The sequence below is a fragment of the Manis javanica genome, chromosome 5 (assembly GCF_040802235.1).
Source record: "Manis javanica isolate MJ-LG chromosome 5, MJ_LKY, whole genome shotgun sequence".
Lineage (NCBI taxonomy): Eukaryota > Metazoa > Chordata > Mammalia > Pholidota > Manidae > Manis > Manis javanica.
In genome coordinates, this window is record NC_133160.1 from 7,445,864 (window position 1) to 7,456,726 (window position 10,863).

Consider the following 10,863-nt stretch of genomic DNA (forward strand, 5'->3'; position numbering starts at 1 on the left):
TCTAAGATAGAAGGAGGCATATGACACAACTTAATCATTTTTTAATCTTAATGTTAAAAATTAATTTTAAGGTATGTAAAGGAGGTGGCAGTGAGAGTCTACAAGGCATTTGGCTTAAGCCTCATAGCGACCTTCCAATGTCATCTCCAGGAAGGTCATAGGCCTTCAGGATAAACAGTAACAGGACAATTTTATTCACTTGCATCCTGTCCACAGATCATGCTGCCTATAGTTCATTCTAAAATAGCATGTCTTATAAATCCTACAATCCCATATACAGCACAGTGTCATTACAATGAAGAGTAATTTGTGTGTGTGTTTAAGCTTTTATTTTGTTCAATATAAACACTGAAACTATTCCATAACTTTTGGTAACCCTTGTTTCGGCAGTTCTTCATTCTTACATCTTGAGATTCCGGAAGGCTCCCTGAGTGGGCATAGCCTCTCCCAGCCTCTGTGTGATCCTGAGCTGTTCAGTGTAACTGAACTGTGTGCACATTCTTTGAAGCATATCCCCATCATACTCTCTCCCTGGGAGCACACAGCAATCTGGAAGGCTGGGAGATGAAGATAGTCTTCTCGGGCACAAGCTCTAACAGGACATGATGGTTATGCAACTGGCTTACAAAATTTTCCTTTTGCATCTCTAGGCAGCTCAGCCCTGTCCCTGTTTGCATGCTGTTCTGTTGATGACTTAGCATGAAGCATTGTTTCTACAGGAAAAACAAGTCGAAGGCTTATGCCCCTGATGGTGCAATCACCACTTACTCATTGGGCAGCCATGGGAAATGGGTACCTGGTTATACCCAAGTCACAGAATTATGAGACAACATCCCACGTGCCAAAGTATTACATGGAGGCTCATTAAGGACAGATATTTGGGAGTGTGTGTTTGTCATAAACTCAAAATGTGGGTGAGTAGCCATACAAAGTGGGGGGGGGGCAGGAGTTAACTGTTAGCCACGCAGTGACTCAGAGGGTGAATTTACACTTCTATGATGAAAACTGATTCTTAAAGAAATCCTTTATCAACAGATATCAACACTTGATAGCATGGCTGATCCCAAGTTATGCCATAAGTGACTATTCAATAGCAATTAGAATAACTTCTTATTTTCCCTTGGACAAATCATCTGTGATTAAAACAGGCCAATTCCTAAAATGAAAGTCAACCTGGAGCACAAATGAGCCTCAGAAGCACGTGATTCTTGGATTAGTGCCTTTTCTCTCTTGCAAAATTTGCTAATTAACTGAGATAAGCATTTACCTATCCATTTAGACTTCAGATCAGAAAGAGCATGTAGCCCAGACTACTTTAGTTGCAAGTGACAGCAACATAACTCAGTGAGGTTTAAGAATAAAAAGTAAATTATTATCTTATGCAACTGAAGTATCCAAATTTACATCTGACTTCAGGCACAGCTGGATCCAGGTGTCAAATGTTATAGCAGCTGCAGGTCATTTTCCATTTCTTGGCTGTCTTTTCCTTGGCATTATTTTCAGGTAGCCTTTCTCCATGTGACTGAAAAGCAATTATCTTCAGACCTAGATGATCCTCATGGGTTGTAAGTCCAAAGAAAACACACACACACACATTTTCGCAATAGCTCTAACAAAAGTTCTGGGTAAAAAATCCCACTGACTATAGTTGGAGGACATACCCAACCCATAATACATTCTCTCTTTGTTGGCCATTTCATGTATATATGTATACATCATGTATATATGTATATGTATACACATTTCATGTATATCCAATCTTTTACCATCACAAACCAGGCTGCCATGATTCTTTTCTAGGTTTCCCTAGGCATTCAGATAAGGTTACTCTAGAGTACAGAGGAACTATTTCTGTGACACAGTAGTTGGCTTATATTTAGATACCATTGTCTAAGAAAAAAATATAAATGTATAAACCATATTTGCATACAAAGGAGCAGACAGCTCTCTCTCCCTAAGGGGAGAGCAGGCATGGTCCTGCCAGCTCAGGTTCCCTTGAGAATTGGCAGGTACCACTGCCAGAATCATGGAGATCATTATTTTGCTCTCTCCTATTACTGCCCCTGGCCAACCCTGGGATCAGAGTTGGAGTTATGTAAGTTCAATGGGCATAATGATGCAATTCTGTTGCATTAATGAGAAGAATATGAAAGGAGAGAGAAGCCTTGAATGAGCTCTCAAGTCCCCCTGTCCCTTTGTTAGATACCAAAGTCCTGGGCCTCATTTGGTGAATGGAGCAAGTCACTGCTCTGAGTACTTCTCTCTGCACCCGTGGGAGGGATGGCCCTCCCTGAGTTGTGTCAAGAATGCTGGGAGATAAAGACCTCAGCCAGGACACATGTGTCCAAATGACCTTTACTGTATATAAATGACACTTCTATTTTAAAAAATGACCTTTACACTCTGCCCCTTTCCTCTAGAAGAAAATTGTCCCTGAAGTGGGTGCTTCACTTTGACAAATTCTATGCACTAGATTTCAGGTCTCGAGAATATCTTAACACTGGTTAATATGAGCAGGAATAACAAAATGTCTTAGAGCCTAAAGAAAAAGTTTATTAACAGCCTTCCACTTTTCGTCTGTCCCTCTTTTTTCTCTTCATATAAATAAATTTTGTAAATGACAATAAATGAAACTTTTTAAAAACCAGAGTGTGAAGCACCTCTCGAGATCCTGCCCCATCTTTTTATTTTTTTTTAAGTCTACAGTACTCAGAATAACATTTCAGGGTTAGGATATTCATCCAGATCAAATCCCAGATCTTTTCATCCTGAGTCAGACACAAGCTGGACACCTGCCCTTGTTCTAATTATGGATCTTCTGACCCAGCTCAAGACATGGGATTAAAAACTGCTGTGGAATTTGAACTCACAGACATTTGTCCTGACTCAGCTGCTGTGGACTCGGCTGTACCATGGGATCTGGGCATTTCCTTCTCTCATTCTCTCAAAATCTGCTCGGCAGTGTCCTGGGGAGGGTTGCCATGAACAGACTTGCAATAGAAATAATTAAATCAGAGCATGTCTATTTCCAGAATTAAACTTTGTGATTGTAAAGACATCAAATGGGGGTAAGGGGCAGGGAGAAGTCAGGTGAGTCCAATATTACCATGCCCACATGCTTACATTTCACTCCTGTGGGATCATGGTTACGAACAATGGTCCTTTTAGCTATGAAACACGGAGTGGCTAACCTTTTTCCAACCTGTCAGTGAGAACTACCACCATATATTGGTAAGTATTTCCGTACAAACTTCACTTGGAAAGGATATTATTTCAAGCCTGGACAAAGTTCATATTGTCGTGTTCCAGTTTCAGTTATTTTAGGCAAGGAAGGGGAATTTCCACGGCTCCCTGTAATCAGTTGTGAGCACTCCGCTCTGAGTAACCACTTCCTTGTGGTATGTCAGAGCCTGAAATATTTAACAGAAAAAAAAAAATCCCCTATTATGCATAAAATTCCTAGCCAAGCAAGCCAGTGTAAGAACACATTCGTGAGCTCATACAAGAGCAAAGATGTGATCTCATTCACGGGAGGAAATGAAAGAACCTTGATTCTGAAAGGAGGGAATAAAGTGGGCCAATTCACATTCTCAGGTAGAATAGAGAACTGACACAGTCATTCAGCCTCAGTGATGATGGAGATAACACCCCTCATTTTCAGCCAACTTGCCATTTGTAGACACTAGTTCATCTGAATCATTATTACACTGATCTTATCCAACAGTTTTAGAGTTTAAGGTTTTGTTAGCGTCAGTCAATGTATACTACATAAATAACAAAGCAGCTGGCAAATCATCATTTGCACATCCCTTTGGAGCCTAAAGAAAAAGTTTATTGACAGTCTTCCACTTTCTTCTGTGTCCCTTTTCCTCTTCATATCAATAAATGTTGTAAATGACAATAAATAAAACTTTTTAATGGCAAAAATCCAAAGGGATGAGTAAATGATTGAGAAACAGTACCTGAGACAATACCATCTATAAAAAAAAAAAAGGAAAAAAAGGGGAAAAAATAACATAACATGTAATAAGCCTTAATTAGGTGCCAGACACTGTAAGTATTTTATAAGCATTAACTCTAATCCTCACAAAAACCCTATGAATTAAGAAGCTTTGTTATCCCCATTTTACAGATGAGGAAACGGAAGCTCAGTAATGCTCCTCAATAGGCTCAGGGTCGCATAGCCAAAGTGGCCGAACTAGGATTCAGCCCCACTGCCACTGGACACCAGAGCCCCGGGCAGGTGTTGCCTGTGACATTACTGACACTTGTGCCAAGCTCAGTGTTAGATCTCAGGATGATGCCACTTACTCCTCTAGGCAAAGGAAACGCCACAGGCCACGGGGAGAGAAGCTACTTCCTGTCCTGCAGACCAAGCACATCACCAGCAAGCTCCTGCCATTCCTGGTGCAGCCTCTAAGCTACGCCGTTTACCTTTGGAGTGACAGAGGATGACTCAGTCACCCTGACCCTGCCCTTCTCCCTGTTCTGATTAGTCAGCTGTGTTTCGGGGAAGGGTTAGCGCCTAATAACCTCAGCACACACAGGCTTTTACATGACACACAACAGTCAGGTGCCATTTGGAAGGCTGTCCCTGTGGCCCATGCCTCCCTGCCGGGAGAGCACCTTCCCCGAGTCTGTGTCTGCTGCGTCAAGGCAGCTAACATCTCCCAGCTGCTCTTCTCAGAGCTGCGCTCAGCACGACAGGAGCCACGTCACCTGGAGGATTGTTCCTCACCCTGAATGGGGACAGCCCACAGCCAGTAACTGACTGTCCCGGGAGCGAAAGGCCAGCCCCTTTGCCTCCAGGTGAAACTGATGCTGTGGGGCAATTATTCTGCAGAGACCCAGAGTCAGGGGGACTCTGACTGAGAAAAGTCTCTGCTCAGCATCTCCGCTGCCCCACTCAGCTTCCCTCACACCCGCGTCCCTATCCCCGCTCTGCTTTTACAGACCCAACGCCGCTCTGCGCCAGGCATAGGCCTTGGGACACGTGTTAAATAAAACATGGTCCCTGAGCTTCAGGAGTTCATGCTAGTGGCGGAAACAGTTACAGAACATCAAACACAAGGGCGTAAGAGCCATAACAAAACCTACGTTCTTGGGTTTTACCTTGTTACAATACTTCTCCGTGCCCAGGCCTATGCTAAATACTCTTGCAGGCATTGTGCTATTTGATTCTAAGAACAAATTCATGAGAATTTGTTCATTCTCATGAACCCCCTTTTGAGAGTCAGGAAAAGGGATGTTCAAAAAGGTTGATTAACTTGCCTGGCGTCACACTACCTGTAGGTAGTAGAGAAGGGATTTGAACCCAGATCTCTCAGAGCCTCCTTCTCTCTTTCTCACTTCTCTAGACCAGAGGTCAGCAAGCCATGTTCTCTGGGCACCATCTGTTTTTGTAAATAAAGTTTTATTGAAACACACTGCCATGGGCTTTATTTACATACTGTCTATGATGTTTGCAGCCTACAACGGCAGAGTTCAGCCGGCGACCCACAGCCCGGAGGCCTGCATAGCCAAAAATATTTACAACCCACCTCTTCATAGAAAAAGTTTGCCAACCCCTAAATGATGAATTATTTGTTGTTGTTCTTTAGCCTCACATAAAGAGAAAATGTGAATTCTCTTTCCTCACAAGCGAGGTTTATGCTTGTGGTTTATGGCAGTGGTGGTGTATACTGCTCACCCTCTGAGGAAGAGGGAACCTTACCTGCTCTGGTAAGTTCTCCTGCAGCAGTCACCGGAGAGCAAAATCACATGATCTGATTAGCCTGCTTGCTTGCTTGCTGGTTTACCCACTGATTCTTGAAAGGAATTCTATCATTTCCTCAACAGATGATTCTTTTTGAGAACCACAAGGAAGTTTCCTCTTGAGATTTCGCTCTGGAAGTCTCATTGTTCAAGTAGATCCCATTACCTTTTGAACCTTGCCCCCACCCCCCACACCCCCTCCAAGAAGTTCTTCTTCTAGCCTTTTATTTACGGAATTTCAATGCATGGAAACAGTGATCAACTTCTTCCAAGAGTTTCTGTCACACTGCTTCAGACTGTGACCTCTTTTCGTCTTTTCCCACCAGTGAGTGGCTTCTTAATTATGTTTTGTTGCCCTGTCTTTGAACTATATCCAATCTGTTTGTATTCTGAGATGATTAAATACAATGAGTACCATGGGACTGACTGAGAAGAAATACATCCAATCCACTCAGGTTCAAATGACAAGTTAAATTTGAACCCAACATACTATTCTCCTCATTCTGGAAGCTTCTTCCAGTCACCAGAATTTTCTAGATGGGTTATTAGTAGCTTGAATGACTGTGTTTGCTGCTTAATACGTATGACCCCTGGATTTTTAAGTGTAAACTCCTACACTAAGTACAACTTGGGACCACCTCTCTACAAAGCAATTCCATCATGTACATCAAGCAGTTTTTTAAAAATGTGCCCCCGTCACCTTGCTTCCACAATGAACCCCAAGCCTTAGAATCTAATGGATTCTAATCAGAGATGTCACCAGCAATGTAGATGGCAGAATATTCATCACAGAATTAGTTTAAATACTAGGGAAAATGGGAAAAACAGTCCATTCTAATATAAGGAAATGGCTTAAAAAATAATTGCACATCTTTCTAAAGGAATGTTTTGTAGGCATCAAAATTATGCGCTTGAAGAGGTTTTGATATTACTGTAAAGTGTTCATGAAACAATAGTAAGGGAAAATTATATACTGAATAATACCGAATTTGTAAAGCACTTACACTTGTGTGTATATATATCATATGCATTTTATAGCTGCATAGCAAACAGGTTACTGTTTCATTGTTTCTCTCACTGCTGCTCGCCCAGAACCCAGCCAGGGTTTCTCAGTCGTGACACCTTGGACATTTGGAGCCAGATCTTTCTTTGTTGTGGGGACCGCCCTATATGCTGTAGGATGTCTAGCCTCATTCTTAACCTCTACCCACTGGACACCAGTAGTACCCTTCCCCCCACTCAGCTATGCTGACCAAAATGTCTCCAGATACTGCCAAATGGCCCCTGAGGGACAAAATTGCTCCTGGTTGAGATCTACTGGTCTAGAACATACAATAGATATTCAATAAGGTTATTGAATAGTTCAATTAATTAGAAAAGATACATGGAAATGTCAGTAGTTGTCTCTTAGTATAATTATAGATGACCCTTGAACAACAAGGGTTTGAACACATGGGTCCCCTTATAGATAGATGTTTCTCAAAAACACATTGGAAGATTTTTCGGGGGGCACTGGCAACAATTTTGCAACTGTTACAGAAAAACATTTCCTTTTCTCTAGCTTACTTTATTATAAGAATGCAATAGAAAATACATACACAAAATATGTGTTAATTGACTGTTTATGTTATTGGCAAGGCTTCTGCTCAACAGCAGGTTATTAGTAGCTACGTTTCAGGAGACCCAAACCTTACATGAGGATTTTCTGCTGCATGGGGCTGGTGGAGGAGGTGGGGAGTAGGCACCATTAACTCTGTGTTGTTCAAGGGTCAACTGCATTTTCTTTTGTATTTTTCCAAATTTTCCAACATAACATAACCCTCAATTCTAAAATCCACAAAGCTCATTTGACAGCAAATCTGGACTCAAACTCTGAGGGTATGCGAGGACTTTAATGATCTACATGGTGTGAATATTCACACATGTATCTGAACATGTATTAATGTGTTATTTGATATTCAGTATAAGCAAAACACATCCAAAATCTGGAAAAAAAAAAAAAATCTGGCCTACAGAATGCATCTGGCCTCTAGTTTTTGGAACATAGGATCATGGGACTGTCTTACTTTTACAATCAGCAAGACAAACAAAAAACATACGCAAAGCATGTTCAATGGCAAAAAATGAATTAAGGATGTATTATTAAGTAAACACCCCAAAAATTCTCTCCAAGAAGTCAATTATGGCAAAAAAAATATGTTAGGGACTGTTGCAGTCTTCTTGTTTTACAGATGAAAAAGCAGATGCTCAGAAGGTTTTGACCCCAAAGTCTCACAGCTGGAGAACCCTGGCCCCAGGCACAGGTCTTGGGCTGTATGAGTTCAATGTCCCTATCTGAGCCGTCACACACAGCCACCTTCCTGTTTCCGTGACTCCTTAAAGTGCCTGGCACTGAGGAGGCATCTATGATGTGGGTGACATGAATGAATGGACAAGCACCTTCCTGGCATGGGGCTTATTTCTTAGAAGGCCAAGGTCATTTGATTTCCATCTTAAACAGGAAATAAAGTTAGGTGTGGCTTGGCAGGGTCTAGATAAGACCTGGGGCCGACTGATAAATGTTCAGTTGCAGAGTGGAAACTGTATAAACTGTTGTGGTATAAACTGTTGTGCCGTCTGTACAGGGCCTTTATCAGTAGTGGGGACAAAGGTTCTACAGCCAGATCCCTTGGGTGCGATCCAGGTTCACCATTTACTAGCAACAAGTTGATGAAAGGTTCTGTGCCTCAACAATCTCATTTGTAACATAAGAATCAAAATAAAACTTCCATCACAGGTCTGCTGTGAGGAAGACAGAAGTTAATACAAGGTGAATGGTTAGGAAAGTGTCTGGCCCAGATTAAGCACCCATTAAATACCCTGCCCTCAGTCTTGCCCCCTCCAACTTCTTAAGCATTAGCTAATTTGATTACTCTCAGCCCCTCAGCACAGAGAGGCAGGATTGCATGAGACTCAGGGTTTTGTATTCAGATGCACTTAGGTTCACCTCTCTGATCTCCCAGTCCCGAGCTGTGTGACAGGGCAAAGCCACTTCCCCTCTGTATGCCTCAGTTTCCTTATAGATACAACCTCAGGGACAATACATCATTATGGAAATGTTGTGCAAACTGTATAAGCTATTGGGTGTACACTGCTCAGCTGGGTCATTTCCCAATAATGATGGCCATTTTTTATTAACATCACATCCTAATGATGAAAAATAGAGAAGCAGAAAGATCACGGGGAGTGTAAGTACTTAAGGTACAGAATCCTCCGTTCTTTGCATGAAGGTGCTGCATCCCAAAGTACGTTATGTCGGCCACAGGTGGGAACCAGGGGACATTCGGAAATGCATGGACAAGATTATGTATTACTTTGAATAGTCATTATTTATTTTCCAATTTCTTTCTACCTGTGGCAAGCAAATCAGTCTCCCATTTACTATAGTGACAAACAGTTTCCTTTTTATATAAATGTAAGGTACTGGATTCATTTAAAGAAAATATTAAGTAAATATTAGACAAGGCAGCATGAGATACGGTGAAAACCATGAAGTTCTTATATGAACAGCTGTGTGAGACACATCGTAGTTGACCACATCTGGTGATGAAGAGTCCAGCAAGATGGTCAAGGGACCTCTTGGGGGCTGCAGGCAATGGTGGTCTGAGGGAGTCACCCTGCATTCTTTATTGGTGAATCCTTCTTTTGTGAGTGCACAGTGACCTCATCATCCATGGATTTCTTAACCATCAATTAGAATCGTGTTATCAACTATCTTCATCTCCAACTTTCAGTCCTTCATAATTCCATGTCATTAACAGGTGTGTGTGTGTGTGTGTGTGTGTGTGTGTGTGTGTGTGTGTCTGTGTGTGTGAAAGAGAGAGAGGGATCCTTGTGAACCAAGGTGATACTTTCTCTCCTTACACTACCTTCTTCAGTAATATACGCACAGAAGTGGCTTAATCATGATGGTTTACCATGGGTTGTATGCGTGGACGATAGCTTCTGATCCTTCCAAAAGCTTAGTAAAGTAGATGTAATTACATGTCAATTTTTACAAATGGAGAAGAATCTGAGGTTTACAGAGGTGATGTGGGCCCAGTGGAAGCAGCAAAAACTAGGAGCTGAAGCCAGGTACCCTGAACTTTGAACCTGGCTCTTAACTATCACACCACATTGCATCCACTTTAAACAAAGCCCTGGGTGGATGATGGATGGATGAAAGGGAGGGAGGGAGGAAGGAAGGAAGGAAGGAAGGAAGGAAGGAAGCAAGCAAGCAAGCAAGCAAGCAAGCAAGCAAGCAAGCAAGCAAGGGTGGACGTTAGGAAGAAACAGGAAAGGCATAAAGGCAAGACTACCTTTGAACTTCCTATAAAATTCCCTGTCTCAGGTTCTCCTCTCTGCTAAGCATTGGACAGACATTTTCTTTAATACTCATAGGAAATCTCTGCTCAGGGAAAGGGTGACTTGGAGACGTAGTAGACGTGTGCTGGTAAGACATTTGCTGTTAAGACCAAAGACGCTAGTCAGACAAACTAGGGTTCCAATCTGGGATCTGCCATTTAAAAGCTGAGCAACCTCGGGCTGGTTATTTATACCACCTGGGCTTCAGTGTCCCCATCTGTAAAGGGGATAGTGATGTCCACTCCACAGACGTCCTACAAAGATCAAATGAGACCATGTGACGCTGTGCCTCTATGTCATGTCCTCAATGTGCGGTCACTGTAATTCTTGCTGTTGCCATAGATTGCTCTCATGATACAACTTGTAAAACTCAGGACCACACTGTCAATCCACATCCATTTTAAGAGAATGAGGAGACTGTGGGTTGAAGTCAGACTTGAGTGTAGCTGGCAGAATAATGGCTCCCCATAGAGGCCCAAATCCTAGTTCCTGGAACCTGGGATTATATTGCCAGGAATGGCACCTGGGAAGGAAAGCTGCATAGAACTAAGCTTGCTCGTCAGCTGATTTTAAAGTAAGAAAATGACCCTGGATTATCCAGGTGGGCCCAGTGCAATCCTAAAGACCCAATCCTAAACTCCTTAGAAGCAGACAAGGGCAGCAGGGGAGGAGTGGGGCCCCGAGACTAGGCGGGAGGCTGGGGGCAGGCCTGAGGCTGGAGCTGGC